Genomic DNA, 19,785 nt, shown 5'->3' on the forward strand with positions numbered 1-19,785 from the left:
CCAAGTTACAAAACCGAGTTCCTTGCTGTACCATACAGATGGCACAATCAGAACACTACATTACCTCACCTTACAGGCATGAGTGACTAGGAAGTTTCTAGGCCAGAATGAAATCCGAGGTTTTGGTGGGAGAGGTCGATTGGTGAGGCCTGTGGTGGCATGTCACAGTGAACATCGTATGTTGAGTATTCATGTGAGGCATTAGGATGTGCCTATGTGAGATACTTTATAGGTGTTTTTCTACAAAGTTTTAGGGGAAATTGGTGTGGGAGGAATTGTGTGAGCAGTTATTGTGAGACCTATTAGCGCCCGCCACAGTGAGAGATATTGGGATGTGCAGTGTACATCTAAGGAAAGGCAATGCTTTTTTATGTCACACGTATAATCTTTACTGTTGCGTCTTTCCTTCCATTGTGTAAGTATCCCAGTTAGGTAGACTGTTGGTTTGAAGCCTGTGGACATTATGTTTTTTTCATCACTATGTAAGGAGGGCAGATGAGGAACCAACGGTACAGAGAAAGTGCTCTGGCGGGAGTGGTGGTGCGAAGAATTATACACCCAGGAGTGAATGTCTCTGCCTTGAACAGACACCTGTGTTACCCTGACAGCGTATGCCCTACCTACCTGGAGTTGACTCTCTAGGGAATTGGTGGGCAGGCCTGTTATCAGAGAGGAGGCAACATTCTGCTCTCTCCGCACTGACTGAGCGAGCCATTTGAAGGAAGCTGAGAGCAGCAACCTTTCTCCGATCTCCGTCCCCATGAACCTCTGCTTCAGCACAGGAAAGGCAGAGCATGCCAAGCTAGATGCCACCCACAAAGCAGGTTGAGTTGGGAGAGAGCAGAAATGGGTGGGGGGGGGCGGACAGCTGAGGGTAAAGGCTGCACATCAGAACAATTAAGAATTGGAGGCAGCATGTGCAAAGAAGGAAGGGGTACCTTCATTTGAAACAGCAAGCAGAGGCATCTACAGCTTGACACAGAGACATGCAATAGGGACCACACCCAAGCATGGCAGACACAGGGAGAGAGCTGCTCGACCGGGCATAGAGCGCTCTGTGGACAGCATCTCAAGCTAAGAAAACTCTCTCCCAGAGGCTTCTCCCTTTGGCATGTAATACTCTACTTGGCATCTCTGGACTGAAAGAGTGCCACACAGAGGAGACCTGGCCTGGAAGAGTACTATATGATAAGGCACCTAATACTTAAAGAGAGCCCCACGGGGCCATCTGGGACTGAAAGAGGGAACCCCAGGCAGCACACAAAGTGCAAGGGGACCGAGGGAGCACAGCTTTTGAGTGCGGGCGAAATGGGGGTGAAGAGAAGAGGTAGGATGGGGAGAAGGGAGGAGCGCCTGTGTACAGTCACCGGTGATAAATTGTGACCTACAAATCAACTTAACATAACAGAAGGAGTGAAAATAGTGGCTTATGTGCAATATAAGGGTAACATCAGCAGGATACATGTCATCCAATCAAACCATTATGAGACTGAAATGCTTTTAGGTGGGAAAAACACAAAAAGACAGAAGAAAACCATGGAACTGGGAGCAGGAAATTGAGACAGGCAACAATGCCATCCAGTTACAAGTATTGGGCAATCCAAAAGATCACTGTATTGAGGTACAATTATTGGTCTTCAACAACAAACAGCTAAAACTGCCCATAAGTGACACCTAAATAATAACAGAACCAAACTCCCTGAAAAATGGGATTAGTAGGTAACACAGCTTGCAAAATAGAATTGGTTTTCAGCAGAATTCGCCCGAAAAATATTTTAACTGGGAATCTTTGTGTTGAATGAAGATTTCTGAAGATGGCATGCTTCAACCTATGCAAAAGCTCAGCAGCTAACGCGTAGTTTCACTGCCTCCTATACAATAGTCATCAATACAGTATAAAATAAATAGATATTTTTCAGTTATGAAATTTGAAGTACAGAACAATTGTCTTGAAGGTGTGTTCTAGGTAACTGCAAATGACTCCTATTGTTTCAATTTGAGATGACAGTGCTTCCAGTTTCCAACATAAATGCAACAATTTGGGCAACCATAAATAAAACTAAGTCATTGGAGGGGTTGCTTAGAAAGATGAGGGGGGCCAAGCTCCCTTTCATTGCCTATTACTTTTATGTCGGCTATGACAGCAACCAATCGGGTCGGGGGCTTGGCAGTTCATGAGCTTCACTGCAAATGGTGCAATGAAAAAGGGGGAAACATCCATTGCAACTCAGTCATTACATCGCACTGCTTTTATAACGCAACTGTTACAATGCAACTGCCTTTACATCGCATGCCATTCCAACGCATGCCATTACAACGCATGCCACTACAACACATGCCATTACAACGCATTCCATTGCAACGCATGCCATTACAACGCATTATACGGTAATTAATGGAGATTTTTTAGTTTTAGGGTGGGTATGGGTTTTGGGGTAGATGGGAATTGTAATTTTTACCCCTACACTATCCAACACTTTCTCTACTGTTGCACTCACTGGAGTGGGAATAGTAATCTTTACCCCTAAACTAACCAACACTTACCCTACTGTTGCCCTAAAAGTATTATGCATTGTAATGGTATGCGTTGTAATGGAATGCGTTGCAATGGTAGTTTTAAAAATGCGTTGTAATGACCTGTGTTGTAAAATCATGCAATGTAATGGTAGTTGCGATGTAAAAACCGCATAGAAAAAGCATGCATTTTAATTGTTTGCGATGTAACATCATATATTCTGAAAAAGGCACACTGATTTACATATGGCACGATCTGGGCACCAATGGGACCTCTGAAACCAGCGAGTCTTTGAAATAAATGATGCGAACCATCATCAAACGTCATGAGACCGAGGGGCATACTTACAAGCCCCTACCACAGCTTTTGCAGCACACACAGAAACAGCAAAACACCATGCATGAAGGTGTCCCTTTCTGCACATAAACAATCATTTTAAATATTACGAGTTGCAACACATAGAAGTTACAAATCGCCATTTATGATTGTTTATGTGCAGGAAGGGAAACCTTCCTGCACATAAAGAATCATTCCCACAAAGCAGGCACCCTTTCACTTTGGTGCAAGGGTGTCTGCGGTGGCGCTAGGCAGCTGTAATTGATCCCAGCGCAGGGGGAAACACAGGGCTGCACCGTATGGTTGGAAATACAATGCAGCCCTGCATTTCCATAGGGGCGGAAGGCAGGGTTAAGCCAAAAAGTCTAATGGCGTGCTCCGCCACTTCCTTTGTAAATATACATTTCATTTGGAGATGAGATCAAGACACCTTTGAAAGCGCAAGATAAATTGAATATCCAAAATCCATCCACGAAAGAGCCAGTGCTGTTACAAATGAGATCACATTTTCTAGGGCTAGTTCAGCTGAAATGATTAGGCAGATATGAGTGTTGGAATTTGTGGGGTCAGTGAGAGCAGGAACAACATTAGTACTCTCTATGGCCCAGTATTAATTCATAGCAGTCCACGACTTCTGTGAGCCAGACAGTCCTCCACCAGAGCGTAAGTGGGCCGGGTCCTGCAGGTGCTCAACACCAGTAGTTCTAAAAAGCAAGTGCTGAGACGGATCTCTATCGGGCTCTCCATTTTTGCCCTTATTTTCAGGATCAAAAAGACTCGTTATATTTCTTTCACAGTCTCGTCATTTCAGAACTATAGCATTTTCAAATTTATATACAACAAAGCCATCATTGTTGCTTATTTATCTTATGTAACTAGCAACCATTGGCAAAGTCAATAGTCCTGGCTTGTTGTTCGTGTAATTTCACTTGTTGTATTATATATCTCGATGCATGACAGAAGCAGCAAATTACCAGTGGGATGGCCCATTGTCCTTGCACCAATTTTTAGCTTATGCGTTTTAAGCAACGCTCTACTCACATCGGCCCGCCCCTTTGAGAGACATCCCCCAATTTTTTTCATCTGACTTAAAGCCCTGCACCAGAGCTTTTCACTGCCACCAAACTCATCGCCTAGATTCTGAGAAAAGCGTTGCAGGGCAATTTCAGCTGAAATGAATAGGCAGATGTAAGTTTTGAGGTTTGTTGGGTCAGTGAGGACAGAAAATCACATTAGTACTCGATATTCCTCACTATTAGTTGATATCACTCTCCCCCTTCAGTGGGCCCAGACAGTCTCCCACCAGAGCTTGCCACTGCCCTTATTTTCCCCTCAGTTTTGAAAAATTCCAAACAGTATTTTTGGTGTTCACCACATGTAAATAAATGAAGCTCCACACCTTGCGTAGGTTCCAGCTAAAGGTTCAGTCACCTCAACCATCAACATCCCTCGCAACTGCCTTAATCAGAACACTACTACATTCCAAACAACAAGTGGAACCTTGGAGTATGACACATCACACATATTACCTCTTAACATACAAAAGTAATCTGGGGGGCGCTAGAGGGCGCACAGCGGAATGGCTGCCTATTGAGACAGCTCCGCCGGACGGGGATGAAAAACGGCACCAAAGAGCTTTTGAGGGGCTGAAACTCAGCGGCAACTTGCTGTCATGGTGATCTGAAACGACCGTCCATGCATGGCTGGGGTGCACGACTGCTTACAGGCGCGGGTGACTCGGCGATGCGCCGATGATTGGATGAAAACGGCCGCGACTCATGGTACACAAGATGGCGCCGCCCGGAGAGACTGGGAGCTACGGCAACAAAGAGCCGGCGAGATCATCGAAACAGTTCGCCCCGGTGCTCGGCTGGTTCTGAGAGCGCCGCTGCCTATGGGCGCTGAAAATGCGGCTCTGAGAAAATCGCTCTGCTGATAAGCGAGGCATGAAATGGCTGCGGAGCCTGGCGCGGACTTCAGACCCGGAGGAGGCTGGAACTGACTGCGACCTGATGCATCGATGCACGGCCCGCTGGAGTTGTGGCCGATCCTGACGCGAGCCGCGCCTGTGAGTGTTGAGGAGGTGAGCCTTGCCCGCATGTCACCTGTGTCCCTGCATGCCCGGAGGATCTGCCTCCCTACGATATCGGGGACCTCGAGGCTGGTTGCCGTGGTTGCGCGGGGGCGCAGGTGCGGTGCGTGTGTGCCGCGACGGCTGCTGCCGCGCTGAGAACATTGGAGGACTGACCCTCGGTGCATGATACACGGCCTGCTGGGGAAGGCGAGTACAAGGGGTCGACTTCTGCGGATACCTGGAGATTCTAGGGCATGAAAGGTGCCTGGAGACCGCCTGAGCTACTGGATATCCGGCGCTGCGGTCATTGCCAGCTGTGTGGCCCCTTGGTGAGGAACGAGACTACGGGGCGCTGTGTACATTGTTCCACAACCGGGACTTGTGTGCTGATATGGGCATGGCCGTCCGGGAGGTTGAGAGCGCATAGGGGACCAGGTTCTGAAACGGAGGGCGGCGAACGGCAGCACTTCAGTGGGGGAGACTCACGACCTGACTTCCCCGGTGACTGGTGGTCGCAGAAGGGACTATGGGAAAACCAGACAAAGCTCAATCTAAGCTCCAGTTTGAGTCCAAACGCCAAACGAAAGGCGCCGCGGTGCTGACGGACGCTGCCCTTGCCGCTGGTGGGACGACCCCCACGGGTTTGGAGGGGGTGCTACAGGCCATCCAGCAGAGCCTGCAGGACATCAATGGCAAACTGGACACCATCACGATACGGGTTGACAATATGGCGGCAAAGCTGGATGGCCATGGGGAGAGACTGGTGGAGGCAGAAAATCGCATTGGAGCGGTGGAGGATGTGTCCCAGGCCACGGCCCAAAAATGTGCGGAGGTTGAACAGCTGCTGGACGTACTGAAAAATAAGGCGGAGGATTTGGAAGCAAGGTCGCGGCGAAACAACGTAAGAATCACGGGGGTTCCGGAATCCACCAACGTTGGACGCATGGAAACGTATGTAGAAGAATTGATCCGAAGTGTCTTTGGCGCAGAGCACCTGTCCCGGATGTTCTTGATTGAACGAGCGCACCGTTCACTGGCGCCGCGACCGAAACCTGGAGCCCCCCCACGTCCTATAGTTGCTAGAGTCCTTAACTATAGAGACCGAGATGTCGTCCTACGGCTGGCGCGGGAAAAGCGGCAGATAACACATCAGGGAAATACGCTAGAATTCTATCCGGACTTTACAGTGGCGGTCCAATTGGCGCGGAAGGAATTCAACCCCGTTAAGAAAAAGCTACGCGACCTTGGAATTGATTATGCCATGCTGTATCCAGCCAGGCTCCGAGTGACACATGACGGCCGAGCGACGGTATGCCACACGCTTAAAGCAGCGCAAGAGCTCGTCAAACAAATTGGCGCCAAACGTAAAGAACGGCAGAGAAAGGATCAGAATCCAGATGCAGACTAGTAGGCAGAATGAGAGCGGAATTCGAAAGGCGGCATAGCGAGGTGTGCGTGGCTGCAACGATGACTACACTTGGTAAGGTGTTGGACCTAGGCAGACCCCAGAGCCGTCGGAACACTGCATCGCTTTCTAACATTGACTGTGGGCCCTTTCGGAGCTGCTATGGACTGTAAGTACAAGTGATGTGTACTCTGATGCTAGTGTGCTCCGGCTGCTAAGCTAGGGCAACCTAAAGTGCGTACAGATCGCATGGACATCGGACCTGTGGTTTGATGCTTATTGTTTAAGGAGTAATGCACCACAAACTCGAGACTGCACTATTGGCTAGCTTTGCGGTCCTGTGTGTGGCTCTGCTGGGACTGAGGAACTGCGCGATGATGGACAGGCTACTGAGGGTGATGGGCCGCACGCTGGCGACAGTCCTCTGCTGCAGAGGGAGCCGCGGGGCTGGTTGCGGGGATGTTGCTGAGGTGTTGTCCTCCGGATAGGCGAAGGTGAATTGCAAGGGAGAGGCTGAAAACATTTGATAACATGATCACTGTGAGATATGCTCTATGACAGTACGCTAACTACACTGGTATGGTGAACTACAAGCTCTGACTCATATTGTATTCCCGTCCACATCCATTTAGTTGGATGGAGTTGTGTGCTCTGGGTGATCCCCCCAAGCGGGTGATCCCCGAACTCCGTTAACTTATGTTAGTTTATTGTTGTGGGATGTGTCTTTGGCATGATTGGGGTGCTGAAGTGGGTGGGGGGAGGGGGAAAGGAGTTGGAAAGTTGATTTGTTGGTCGCAGTGCATAAGATGCATCGCTGAAGTCCGATTAATTATGCTGAGGAACAATGAGGTCACTCCGCGCTCAGATAGTCACTGGAACACACTAACCGAATGCCTGTGTTGGGTATACTTTACTAGCATTATTCATAAATGGTGGCAGCAGGGATAGGGGCGGGATGCCTCAAATTACTGACGTGGAATGTGAGGGGGCTTAACAACCCCAAAAAAATCAGACAGACACTTGCGTACCTCGATAGGCTGCACATAGATATTGCGCTAATACAAGAGACGCACTGTGCGCCGACACATAAGACTGGCGTGGGGCGACGATGGGCTGAGTCGGTGCATCAATCTCTGTACTCATCCTATGCTAGAGGGGTGTTAATACTGGTTAAAAGGGGACTACAGTTTCAGATAGAAAATACTGTGGCAGATGAATTGGGGTGCTTTGTGATTGTTACAGGTGTGCTGCGGGGGCAAAGATTGGCCATTGTGAGCACATATGGGCCAAATGTAGACGATCCGCAATTTTACCATTTTCTGTGGGGCAAGTTGAGGGACATCCAGGCTGCGCATTTGATTTGGGGTGGAGATTTCAATATAGCGTTACAGGATGACCTAGACAGATCTGGGTCGACGACTGAGCCTCACAGACGGGCGCTAAATGTACTGTAAGATGTAATGGTTGATAGGGGGCTTATTGATATTTGGAGACGTAGAAATCCTGAGGGGAGGGAGGCCACGCATGCATCGGCGGCACACGGCAGCTGGTCCCGCATCGACTACTGGTTAGTGTCTGGGGACATTGCCCTATGAACTAGGGAGGTTCGACATTTACCACGAACACTGTCTGATCATAATCCAGTGCTCCTGTCCATGGAATTCCCACACTACATACCACCTCCCTTCAGTTGGAGATTTAACGCAAAAGCTCTCTCAGATTCACTGTATGTTGACACTATTGCGCAGGCTATACAGGAATACTTTGATCACAATGTCCCTACTATGAAAGATCCCGGCATACTGTGGGAGGCTTTTAAAGCGACGATCCGCTGCGTTTGTATAAGCACGAACGCTGGTATCCTAAAAGATATAAGGCAACAACTAACGACAAGGGAAGACAAACTGAGACTGCTAGAGGGGGACTATGAGAGAACGCTCGATCCTAAAATACTGGGAGACATTAGAACAACACTATCTGAGTATCAAAACTATGCGGAAGATGAAATCAAATACACGGTGAAGAGGCAGGCAGCGAGGGCTTACGGAGAGGGGGGTAGATCGGGCAGACAATTGGCAGCTAAGATATGTGAAGGTCGTGCACCGCAGAACATTTCTGTGGTGCGCAACAAAGAGGGAGACAAACGATTTGGCGCACAGGACATATTAAGTGAGTTCGTGAGTACGTATAGTGAAACATACGCCTCCAGACCTACAGCGGACCCGGACGAAATAATGGACTATCTCGAAGACATGGTGATAGCGTGGCTGTCGGACACGCATAGGGAGTATTTGTCCCTGCCCATCACGGTAGAAGAGGTCACGGAAGTGATTAAAACATTACCAAATGGTAAAGCCCCGGGTCCAGATGGGTTTACGTGCAAATTCTATAAGGCCTTTGTGGATCAGTTAGCACCTCGCCTGGTGGAGATGTATGGTAATGCCCACGAACAGCAGAGCCTGCCGCCAACTCTGCGTGAGGCACTCCTACTAGCCCTGCTTAAACCGCAAAAAGATCCAGAGTTATGCGACCCATACAGACACCTGTCTCTTATAAATGTGGACAATAAAATACTGGCCTAACTACTTGCTGCTCGGCTGAACCCTTTAATGTCTATGCTGATTTTGCCTGATCAATCTGGGTTCATCCCATCGCGATCCACTGCACACAATACGCAGACTTTATTTGCATTGTCACACTACCTGACACCCACGACCAAGGCTGCGGCGGTGTTTCTAGACGCGGCCAAGGCCTTTGATTCGTTAGAATGGCCATATCTGGATACAGTGCTGCAGAGGATGGGCTTTCCGCCCATGTTTCTCCAATGGATACACTTGCTGTATGATGCACCGGTGGCGCGAGTCCGGGTGAATAAATATATCTCGGAGCCCATCGATATCCGCAGGGGAACTAAACAGGGGTGCCCTTTATCCCCACTATTATTTGCTTTAGCGCTAGAGCCGCTAGCATGTAAAATTAGGCAGGGACATCATTACTCAGCCCTTCAATTTCCGCAAAGGCCGCTGCACATATCACTATATGCTGATGATATGTTGTTATATGTGAGGGACCCAGGGGAAAATCTGAACCCATTGCTAAGGAAATATATCAAATTTGCATACCACTCAGGTATAAATATAAACTGGGCTAAATCCGTGATTATTCCCTTGACGGACAGCACACAGCCCCACCCCATGGAGTACCCCTAGGAATGGCAGACTGAACCGGTGAAGTATTTGGGTGTGTGGTATCACCGTGATCCTGACATCGTCATTAGGACTAATTATGGGAGGGCAATCGATGCATTGGAGGGGAAAGTGCGAAGGTGGATTCAGCTACCGCTGTCTCTGGCAGACCGCATTGCCATTGTTAAAATGGTGCTGCTGCCCAAGTTATTATACCTTTTCAATAACATACCCATCCAACCCCCTACAGAGGTGTTTCGACGCATCACCTCGCTGGTCCTCCAGCTAATCTGGGCGGGAAAAACGGCTCGTGTTGATCTGCAGACGCTTACATTGCCATATAGCCAGGGGGGTTTCGGAGTTCCCGATTTTTATCTGTACTACCTTTGTGCGCAAGCGCAATACGCGCATTACTGGTATCACAAAGTCCCATATTTGACACATACTGCAATTGAAGAAGGGGACGCTCTACCGATCCCGCTGGAAGCAGTTATAACACATCGCAGACCACCATTACATAAGAGTGACATCAACACGATCGATGCCACGAACAAAGCCTGGCATCTTATGGGCAAAAGAGCTAATAAATTGCCGTTATATGCTCCGGCGCTCCGGTTACACTGGCATCCGGAGATTTCGGTCACCCAAGAAGAGGTGGGGGTCGTATTACTGCGACAGGTCGGCATCGACACTCTGGGGGATCTTTATGAAAATGGTAGTTTCAAAACGCTTGAAAATATGACATTTATTAGTAACCAGACGCTACTGTTCCAATTTAATTACCACAGGATACAACATGCCATTAAAAAACTGTACCCGACATACCCGGATGAACCGCCGGTGCTGGCCGCTTTGCAGTGGATAATAACCACACCTAAGGCTACAAGTTTGGTGTCCACGCTCTATGCTAAATTACAAGGCGACATTGCGGCAAACACATATAAAGCTATGGGCAAATGGAGTTGCCATCTGGAGGTCCCTCTAACTGAGGGAGACTGGGCTGTGGCTTGCACACTGACTAGTATGCTGACACCTAATGGCAATCTGCGCATTATCCACTTCAAATATCTACACCAGACGTATTATACACCTGCTAGATTACACAAATATGGGCTGTGAGTGGACTCTAGATGTGAACGCTGCAATGAGGAAGGAGCAGACTTTCTTCACTTAGCATGGTCCTGTGGGGCGGTTGCGGAATATTGGACGCAGGTGACACAGGTGCTGGGGGATATGATTGGGGGTGAGGTAGGCTGCAATGTTCGCACATGCTTACTGGGTCTACTGGCCCGGGGTGAAGGCTCAAAAGCGCAAATTTTCCGTGATTTCTTTGCACTTGGCCAAACGGAGGGTGTCGCTCTGCTGGAATGGCGGGGACACCAAAGCTGAAAGACTGGATTGCTGATTTAACGTATTGTAAATACACACTAAAAACGTATGAAGAAGAATTGCCTACCAGATCGAAACCACGTGACTACTGGAATTACTTGACTCAATACCTGCAGAAGTACCAGGGGAATTAAATGAGTGTTTTAAATGCAGTGATGTTTCGGAGGGTGGGAAGGGCCGTTGATTAAGAATGCACAAAACGGATGATGGATGCTGTTGTATTGTGACCACAATGTTCTGGTTGTATTAACCTTGTATACTTTTCAAATGCTAATAAAAAAAAAATAAAAAAAAAACATACAAAAGTAATCTAAAATAATGAAGTAATGGGTGAAAATCCGAGAAGAACAAACAGACATCTCTTAATGAAAAGTTCCCAAATATGATATAAAAATAAAGGGAAACAAACAGAAATGTAGTAATAAACATACAAGCATCATGTAGCATATAATATCGTCAAAATTACATCTAACAGACATAATCTTTCATATACAAAGGTTGTTTACACACTCTCTAGCTCCAAACCCTGGCAGAGCCTAAAAGGCCATATGACACTAAACGTGGTAAATCACCACCATTACCAGAATACTGATTGCTAACACAACCATTTTGCATAAACTCAGCATCTGAATTGGATTTAACTACCACAACCCTGCTTTTATTCCAATTTCTCCCATAATCAGTCTCCACAGCATTTTTGAATAATAACAACCCTTCTCACTTTCGTATATTTTGACCTTGGTTGGCATCCTACGGGTGCCCTTATTCTGACATAGTCACCCACAGCCACACAATTAGCTAGAACACATTTCCTTGCATCAAAATACTGCTTCCTAATCTTTTGTTGTCTAAGTTATTTACACCTCCAATCACCAACATCATTGTTCTTCAACCCTTTATTCCACACCATCCATCCTGGATCCAACTTTGAGTTGCCTGCAATACCTTTGAACTATTCAAAAGGAGATCTCCCTGTCGTTGAGTGAGGAGACATGCAATATGCTGTTATCCTATCTTGCAGGACAGATTTTCAATTTAAATTGCTTGCCCTAGCTAATTGAATCCTCTCTTTGAGACTTGTATTCACCCTTTCCACAGCTCCATTGGTTTCTGGGAGATAGACTGAACTCATTTTATGAATTCTCCCACAACCTTTAAAACATGTCTGTATTACTGTTGAGCAGAACTTTCTCTTTTAAGTATCTCCAAAACTTTTATCACTGTTGCTGATGAAATATCTCTAACAGAGCTTACTTCAATACATCTTGAGCATAAATCTAACACAACTATCAAATAAGGTGTGTCACTCTCACCATGCAAGGGTCCCACTATATCTATGGCAATTTCATCCCAGGGATGTTTCAGGACTTTCTGAAGACCATGGGCATTTGTTTATTTTTCAAAATCTTATCACTCACACAACATTGAATGCAATCTCTCACCATCCTTTCTACTTCTTTAGCCATACCTGGCCATCAGTACTGCATCCTTAACCTCACTTTCGTCTGAACAATTCCTAGTTGGCCATCATGTGCAAAATCAAGTAGTTTCTTCTGCACCCCAAACAGTGGTACAAGTTTTGTTCCACGAACAAGTACACCATCCATAACTGACAATTCTTCACAAACCATTGACCAAGGTTTTTGAAGATGCTTGTTTTTTTCCCAATAACAACAACTCAATTACTTTTTAAATTTCCATATCCTTGTTTATCCCGCTCTTCCATTCTACCTCTTCAATCTCCCCCAATGTTACCTCACACACATTTACTACATCATCCACATCTTTTCCCTCTTCTTGGTCAACCACCCCTGCATGCACCAAACGCGACAAACAATCTGCAGAGCAATTTATCACACCATGAATATAGTCAACTGAAAAATCATAATCTTGAAGTGATATGATCTATTTCCTAATTCGAGACAAAATGGAATCCAATCCTTTTTTTGAAAACATTTCTTTCAATGGCTTATGATATGAAAGCACATTAACCTTCATGCACCAAATCAAATTCCTGTACTTTCTCAATACCCAATAGATTGCCATAGCCTCCTTCTCTATAACAGAGTATTTTAACTCTGAACCTCTCAAACACATGGAAGCACAAGCTATTAAATGTTCCACACCATTTCTGTCCTGTAGTTACACTGCCCCAATGCCCTTAGCACTCGCATCAGTCATGATATGTGTTTCCACCCCTGGTACAAATTTCTGCAAACAGGGTGCTTTCTTCAAATCTTCCTTGACTGAATTGAATTCTTTGTCACACTCAGAACTCCATTCAAAACTCACAATTTTCCCAATTAACTTCCTGATACTTTGAGTCTTGTCTGCATAACTTGGTATGAACTTACAGTAATACTCAACCATCCCCAAAAAGGATACTAACTCTTCTTTGTGACCGGGTTCCTGTAACCTCACTATGGTGTCAACTAACTATTTTTTTGGGAAATACACCTTGTCCTGTGATGCAATGACCCAGGTAATTGGCTTCTTCTGCACAGAATTGACACTTTTTCTTTCTCAACGTTAATCCAGCTTTCTTCAACCTTTCGAACACTGTACACACCCTTGAATGATGTTCCCTTTTTGTGCTACTCTAAATTAACAAATCATCCTGATAGCACTTTACACCAGGTAACTGTTTTAGCTCATTGGACATTATTCAGCCACATTGGACTGAGCGAGGCCACTAAGACTAGGCCACAAGGCATTCACAAGAATTTAAATGCTCCCATAGGTGTGATAAACGCTGTCAGTTCCTGTGTTGATTCATCTAGCTCCACCTGATTGTAAGCGAAAGCTAAATCTAAAGTGGAGAAATATCTAGCACCTGCCAACGTGCTAATAATCTCATCAATGTTAGGTAAAGGAAACTTATCCACAACCACCTCCCTATTAAGAGCATGCAAATCAATACACAAGCGAATCTCACCTTTGGATTTCTTGGCAACAACAATCAGAGCCAACCACTCCATTGCCTCAGCTGATTCAATAATACCCATCTCAATCAGACGATCAATCTCTTTCTGCACACCAACCTGTTCGTTCAGGGGTATCCTCCTCACTTTGGCGACAACTCAGACCGCACACTCTTTCAACTTTATGTGATGATTATACCCTTTAAGACACCCCAACTTATGTTGATACACGTCCACAAACTTCTCATCCAGAACTGCCAATGTCTCGTCTACTTCTTGCTCTTGAACCTGTGTCTCAGCATTCAGATTCAGCATAACACCTAGCAAGCACTGATGTGACCACCCTAATAATGCGTTCCCCCTTCTTGACAACATACACCTTCCCAGCAGTGATCCTTCCACTCAGTTCAAAACATGCTGCGAAATACCCGAGCATGTTTATCGGCAAACCTCCATACCCTACAGGTGAAATATATACCATGAGTAGCTTCACTCTATCGGCTAAAGAAAACATCAAATGTAACCTTGTTAATCATAGTCAGGTGCGAACAGGAATCAAATTTAATTTCAAGTTCTATTTTGTTGATCATAACAGTATGAGACGGTTGCTTGGCTTTTCCTTCATCCACCTGACACACAATCTCTTTAACCTGAGGCTGATCTCTTCTTTTAACTTTACTTTTACAACATTTTGCAAAATGGCCTTTCCTCCCGCAAGTACTGCAAATGACCTGTAACGCGGGACTGAATGTTGCACTCACTCAATGATCTAACCCACCACATCGAAAGTAGGTGATTCTGTTATCAGGCACACATGTTGTTCTCTTACTTTCTAAATCTGAGGAATTCTTGCTCTTGACTTGACAAATTACTTCCTTAACATTTGCATCTGTTTCCTTCAATTTGTTCTTAGCATTGCTCAACTTATCTACATATTTCATCATATGTTGAAACCCGTTTTGCAATTGCTAACACCTCATCCAAAGGTGGCTCATCTTTCAACCTCAAATCTTCTCTAATTTTATCATGTGCACATTTCAACACAAATTGGTCTCCTATTCTCTCTTCTATAGCCCCACCAAATTTGCCACTGGCCACTAACTTCCTCAACCCAGTTACAAAATCTTCCACTGATTCATCTTTCCTTTGCTCTCACAAACTAAAATAATATCTCTCCACAATGGTACAGACATGTGGCAGATAATGCTGATCTAATTATAACATACATATTTCATATTCATTCAATGCCCTCTGATCTGCATCACTAAGTACCGGCAAATTCTCGAGAACTTCTTGACCTTCTCCACCTAAACAGTGAAGCAATAAAGAGTGCTTGCGCCCAGCACTCAAATTTGTTCCGCAAACCTTTGTGTAATTCCCAAATTTTTTTTAGACTTCTGCCACTTGATTGTCAGTTCACCTGGATTAGCCAAACAAAATGGTGGCTGTGTCATGTTCTGCATTTTCTCTAAAAGTGTTCAAAGACTTTGAGTGAGTCTCCGCAAACTGTCAACTCCTGCGCACTTATCAGCTGAACACTAACCCAGCCAACTTATGTAAAAGCAACTGTTTACGTATAGTGAACATTAAAATTACACCAGTGCTTCCTTTTTTTTTTTTTTTACTTTGAATGTCAAAAAATAAATGCTCACGAAATTGCCACCTGCATGCTGTGAGACTCTTCAGTCCTATAGAAGGAAATTCGAATACCTGTAAAATGTAGACTGCTGGCAAAAAAAAAGTTGTGCTTCAAACCATAACATAACTCCTGACAGGTCCCTGAAGATTCTTCCCAAAATATGATATTAATAGCAAGCTGAGGCAGAGAGACGACAACAAGCTTGCTTACAAGTATGCTGTAAATGGTGTGCCAATCACCGAAATTTCTTTATTAATTGTCATTCAAAGTGAAAATATCCTGGAAATGACGAGAACTCTCAATACTCCTATGAGAGTCTTCCAAACCTCTTAAAATGGTGGCTATGCGTGCACCCTTGCCTTCGGTTTGTTTTCCGCAGTGAGTGGTGTTTGCTCATATGATGCTCCTTGCAGCAAATGGACTTCTTTTTATGGAAACTTGACCTTGCTGCGCCGTGACCGCCCTTGTCTCTAGAGACGATGAGGCACAGTCTTGGGTGCAGCTGCAGTGGAACGCAAATGCGTTTCCGCTCTTGCCTCCCCCACTGATCGCACCAGCTCCGATCAGCATGCAGTCTCTTTAATTCTCGAAGACTTCAGCACTGGAGGAACACACACTGCGTCTCCAAAAACAAACAGCTATTGTGCTAAGCTAAACTAATGTTAGCCGCTTGAAACTATACCGCATCTGATTCCTTCTTGGCTTGATGTTGAGTGACCGCAAAGCATCCCGCGTTCGTCACCAAATTATGTGGTGTTCAGCACATGTGAATAAATGAAGTTCCAGCTAAAGGTTTATTCAACTCAAACATCAATAAACCACAGCCATTGCCTTAATCTGAACCCTACTGCAGTCCAAAATCCAAGTGGAATTTTGGAGCATTACACATCACAGTACTGGTATACAACTGTGCTATGTGTAATACTTGCACATTTTAAAATTAATGTCTGATTTGGGTTTTGGCTGGTGACCCGTCATCCCTTCAGAGGAACTGCTTTAATGGTGGTTCCACCTGTTTGCTGAATGGCTGTCACCAGTTATTCACAAAACCTTTAATTTATCAGAACCAAATTCCAAATTGGGAGTTTGTTTTTGTAAAGCAAATAACTAATGACCCCGACACCACTGTAGTTTTTCCCAGGGTGCGAATAATAAATTCCAAAAGTGAATTCCAGAGTTCTTTGTCTCCGACAATATGGGTAGCCGGTAATTCTGGGCAGGATTGGTGGCAGCTCCATGGCCATGGGTGGTTCATTCCCCATACAGTTTTTTCCCAACCTGAAATATTAATAATTAATTACCTATTTTGCGTGGGTAAAACTTAAAACATCGACAGCATGTAATCTAACAAACCTGAAGATCCTATGGATCTAACTATTCCTGTGTAAAGTTCTCTACCACTCATTCAGGTCTAGTCCGGTCTCTGTAAAAGTACAAATAAAAAATAAATACATCAATAAATAAACAGAAAGAGGTCACAAACTCCTAGATAAAAATACCCTACTGTGTAATTACATTCACCTTCAATAGTTTCACCTTACCATTCTGGAATAAACGTTGGCCAGAAAAAGAAAAAAAACGTTTTCCTCTGACTAAAAGAGTTTATGGAAATATTGGAAAGAAAATGTCATATCAGAACCTAATGGGAAGCCAACATAAACTTCTGAAAGGAAACTAATAAACTAACACAAAGCACCAATTCTGATATGGTGAGACCCAAGCCAAAAGCCACAGCAAAAAAGTGCGTGCTGAACTACAGAGCGAAATTCAGGTTGGCAGCAATCAGCACAGAGCATACATATCTTGGAAAAATGTAAAAAATATATATATATAAACTTCAGAATGTGCACTTGAAAAAATAGATAACACTATCAACCATCTTCATTACGAGCACTCCAAGTACAAACGACATACATGTATTTGGAAAAACAGAGCCATCTCATTGTACTTGGACATGGACCAGTTTTGTTCTTGAAGAATTTGTTTGTTTGACCACCTTCATGGTTTATCGCTTGATCAGATTACCCTTTATGCATAACACTATACTGCTGGACATTACCACACTTGCAAGAAAAAATGGAACTAAAACTGAACTTTGTGTTTCCCTCCCTTCCCCATCCTTTCAGCGGAGAATACTTATGTTGGTTTCCATTGTGGAAAACTATTTGAAATGTTTAGGAATATCCACATTCATTTCAATTTATGTTTCTGCAGTGCATTGTGCAGTGCCTGTATAAAAAATGACCCTTACATCTCCCCTAATGTAAGCCTAATCACAAAATTCCACAAAGACTGATTTTGTCAATCTGGAATTGAACACATCTTATTTTTGTGTATCTAAGTTCCACATATAGCACATGTGCACATGCAACTCTACTCATACCATATAGACACCTATGCATGTGGACAAGCCTTGTTAGCAGTGTTTAGTGTGAGCTGTGGGACCCACCTGCACTCATTTTTGGGGACAGGAATTTATTTTCCCTCATCGGACTTTCACCCAGAGTAAGAGACGGAAAAATACGCAAAGGGGGAAGAAGTAAGAAGAGAAAGATGGAAATAAAAACAGTACAAAGGGGGAAAGCAGGAACTTGACCGAGTGAGATAAACTGGTAGAGAGTGTCTGATGGTGGATCAAAGAGCCATGAGGTCGATTCTAGACGGTGCAGCCTTGGTATTAGGTGACCGAGATTTAAAAGCACCGGCTTTGGCTTTCTTATGAGAGCTTTGGACACTGACCCTCATTCTATCACAAATTGTAAGGCAGCATAAATGCTTGACTTTGAGGGTATGGGATCATGGGAACAGTTGGGGTACAGGTATCGTATTGTCATAGATGTTTTTTTATGGATATAGGCATACATTCTACTACAAGACTGAAGGCCCAATTATGACTTAGCTTCTGTACTGTTAACTTTACCAGCAAAAAAAGCAAATGGTAATGTTCAGAACATGGTTGAAGAACCATGAAACCTATCATAATTAAGACTAGGTCACGATTCTAGCAGTCCAATAACACCACAAAGGACACAGTTAATAACTAATGCTCTGTACATAACCATCTGTGCAGATCTGCAAAGCGTCCTCCTCTTTGCTGCACGACTAAAGATAAGTATTACACGCAGGGGCGGCTCCTCCACTAAGGCGGAGGAGCGTCACCCCACTGCTCAGCGAGCAGTAGTTAAAGGAAAAGTAAAATGATAATAACCAGCGTTATTATCATTTTCGTTTTCCGTTTCCTGGTGTGGGCGGGTTGGACTGAGAGGGCGGGGGCCAGGAGGAGGAGTGGTTGCCCCTTCTAAAGTGCGCATAACTGTTTGGTCGGCCCTTTCAGGCGGACGATAACAGTCATGCACACTTTGCATATTCTGCACCCAGGCTGCTTTACAGCCTGGGCGCAGAACATGCCCAACCCCCCATTCCCCATCTGAGCGCCGAACCACGGTGCTCAGACCAATGTGATTGGCTAGGGGAGTCAGGAGCCTGGGTACTTCCAGGTTCCTGCTTCCCAGAAGCAAAAGGCTGCGGTGGCGAGTGGACCGAGAGGCGGTGGCCGGCCGGGTGGCTGGCCTGAAGGTAAGTGTTTTATTTTTATTACATTAATTTACACCCCCTCCTACTCCCCCGGCTCACCACCCCCGGTAAAAAGCGGCCACCACTGATTATAAGCACATTTCTTTTTTCATTATAATATTCTTGTTATGTGAAAGGATTTTTTATCGTTCATTTATACTTGAATTCTTCATTGTTGAGTAACTTTGCTTCTTTTTCTATATTTTTTGAAGAAACAAATTTGCTCTCTTTTGGAATGAAACATACCTTTTTGTGACTGCACACACTGAGCCAGCTTCTCTTTTTTGTCCACAGTGGGCTCCCGTACAGGCTAACACGCTGCTTTCTACTTACCTCACGAGACTTGTTACTTTGTTGCACATGTCTTTTTCCTCGGCGGACCATGGCTATCTGCTCGTCTGGTAACATTGCTGCAAAAGGGTCTTGAGGTTTTTGAAACTGTTCACCAATTTATTTTCTAGGTGAGGCTAGCAGGTTACATTACTATCTTAAAGTATTGTTCACCTTTACATATAATGTCACCTAACCATTTTGATTATCTATCTATCTATCTATCTATCTATCTATCTATCTATCTATCTATCTATCTATCTATCTATCTATCTATCTATCTATCTATCTATCTATCTATCTATCTATCTATCTATCTATCTATCTATCTATCTATCTATCTATCTATCTATCTACATGAAATAAATGAAATGAATGAAATAGAATTTCTAAAGAGCGACAATTACCCGGAGGTATC

The 19,785-nt window shown here is 44.7% G+C and overlaps 1 long non-coding RNA gene across 1 annotated transcript in view; it reads left to right on the plus strand.

Moving 5' to 3' along the window:
* Positions 1 to 19,785, plus strand: part of LOC146830843 (uncharacterized) — an 84,501-nt gene that overhangs the window by 59,395 nt on the left and 5,321 nt on the right. Inside the window, exon 2 of the long non-coding RNA XR_014961200.1 lies at positions 19,332 to 19,498. This is a non-coding gene — a long non-coding RNA (uncharacterized LOC146830843). The remainder of the gene's footprint in view (positions 1 to 19,331; positions 19,499 to 19,785) is intronic.

This window comes from Triturus cristatus, chromosome 5_1, assembly GCF_964204655.1.
Source record: "Triturus cristatus chromosome 5_1, aTriCri1.1, whole genome shotgun sequence".
Lineage (NCBI taxonomy): Eukaryota > Metazoa > Chordata > Amphibia > Caudata > Salamandridae > Triturus > Triturus cristatus.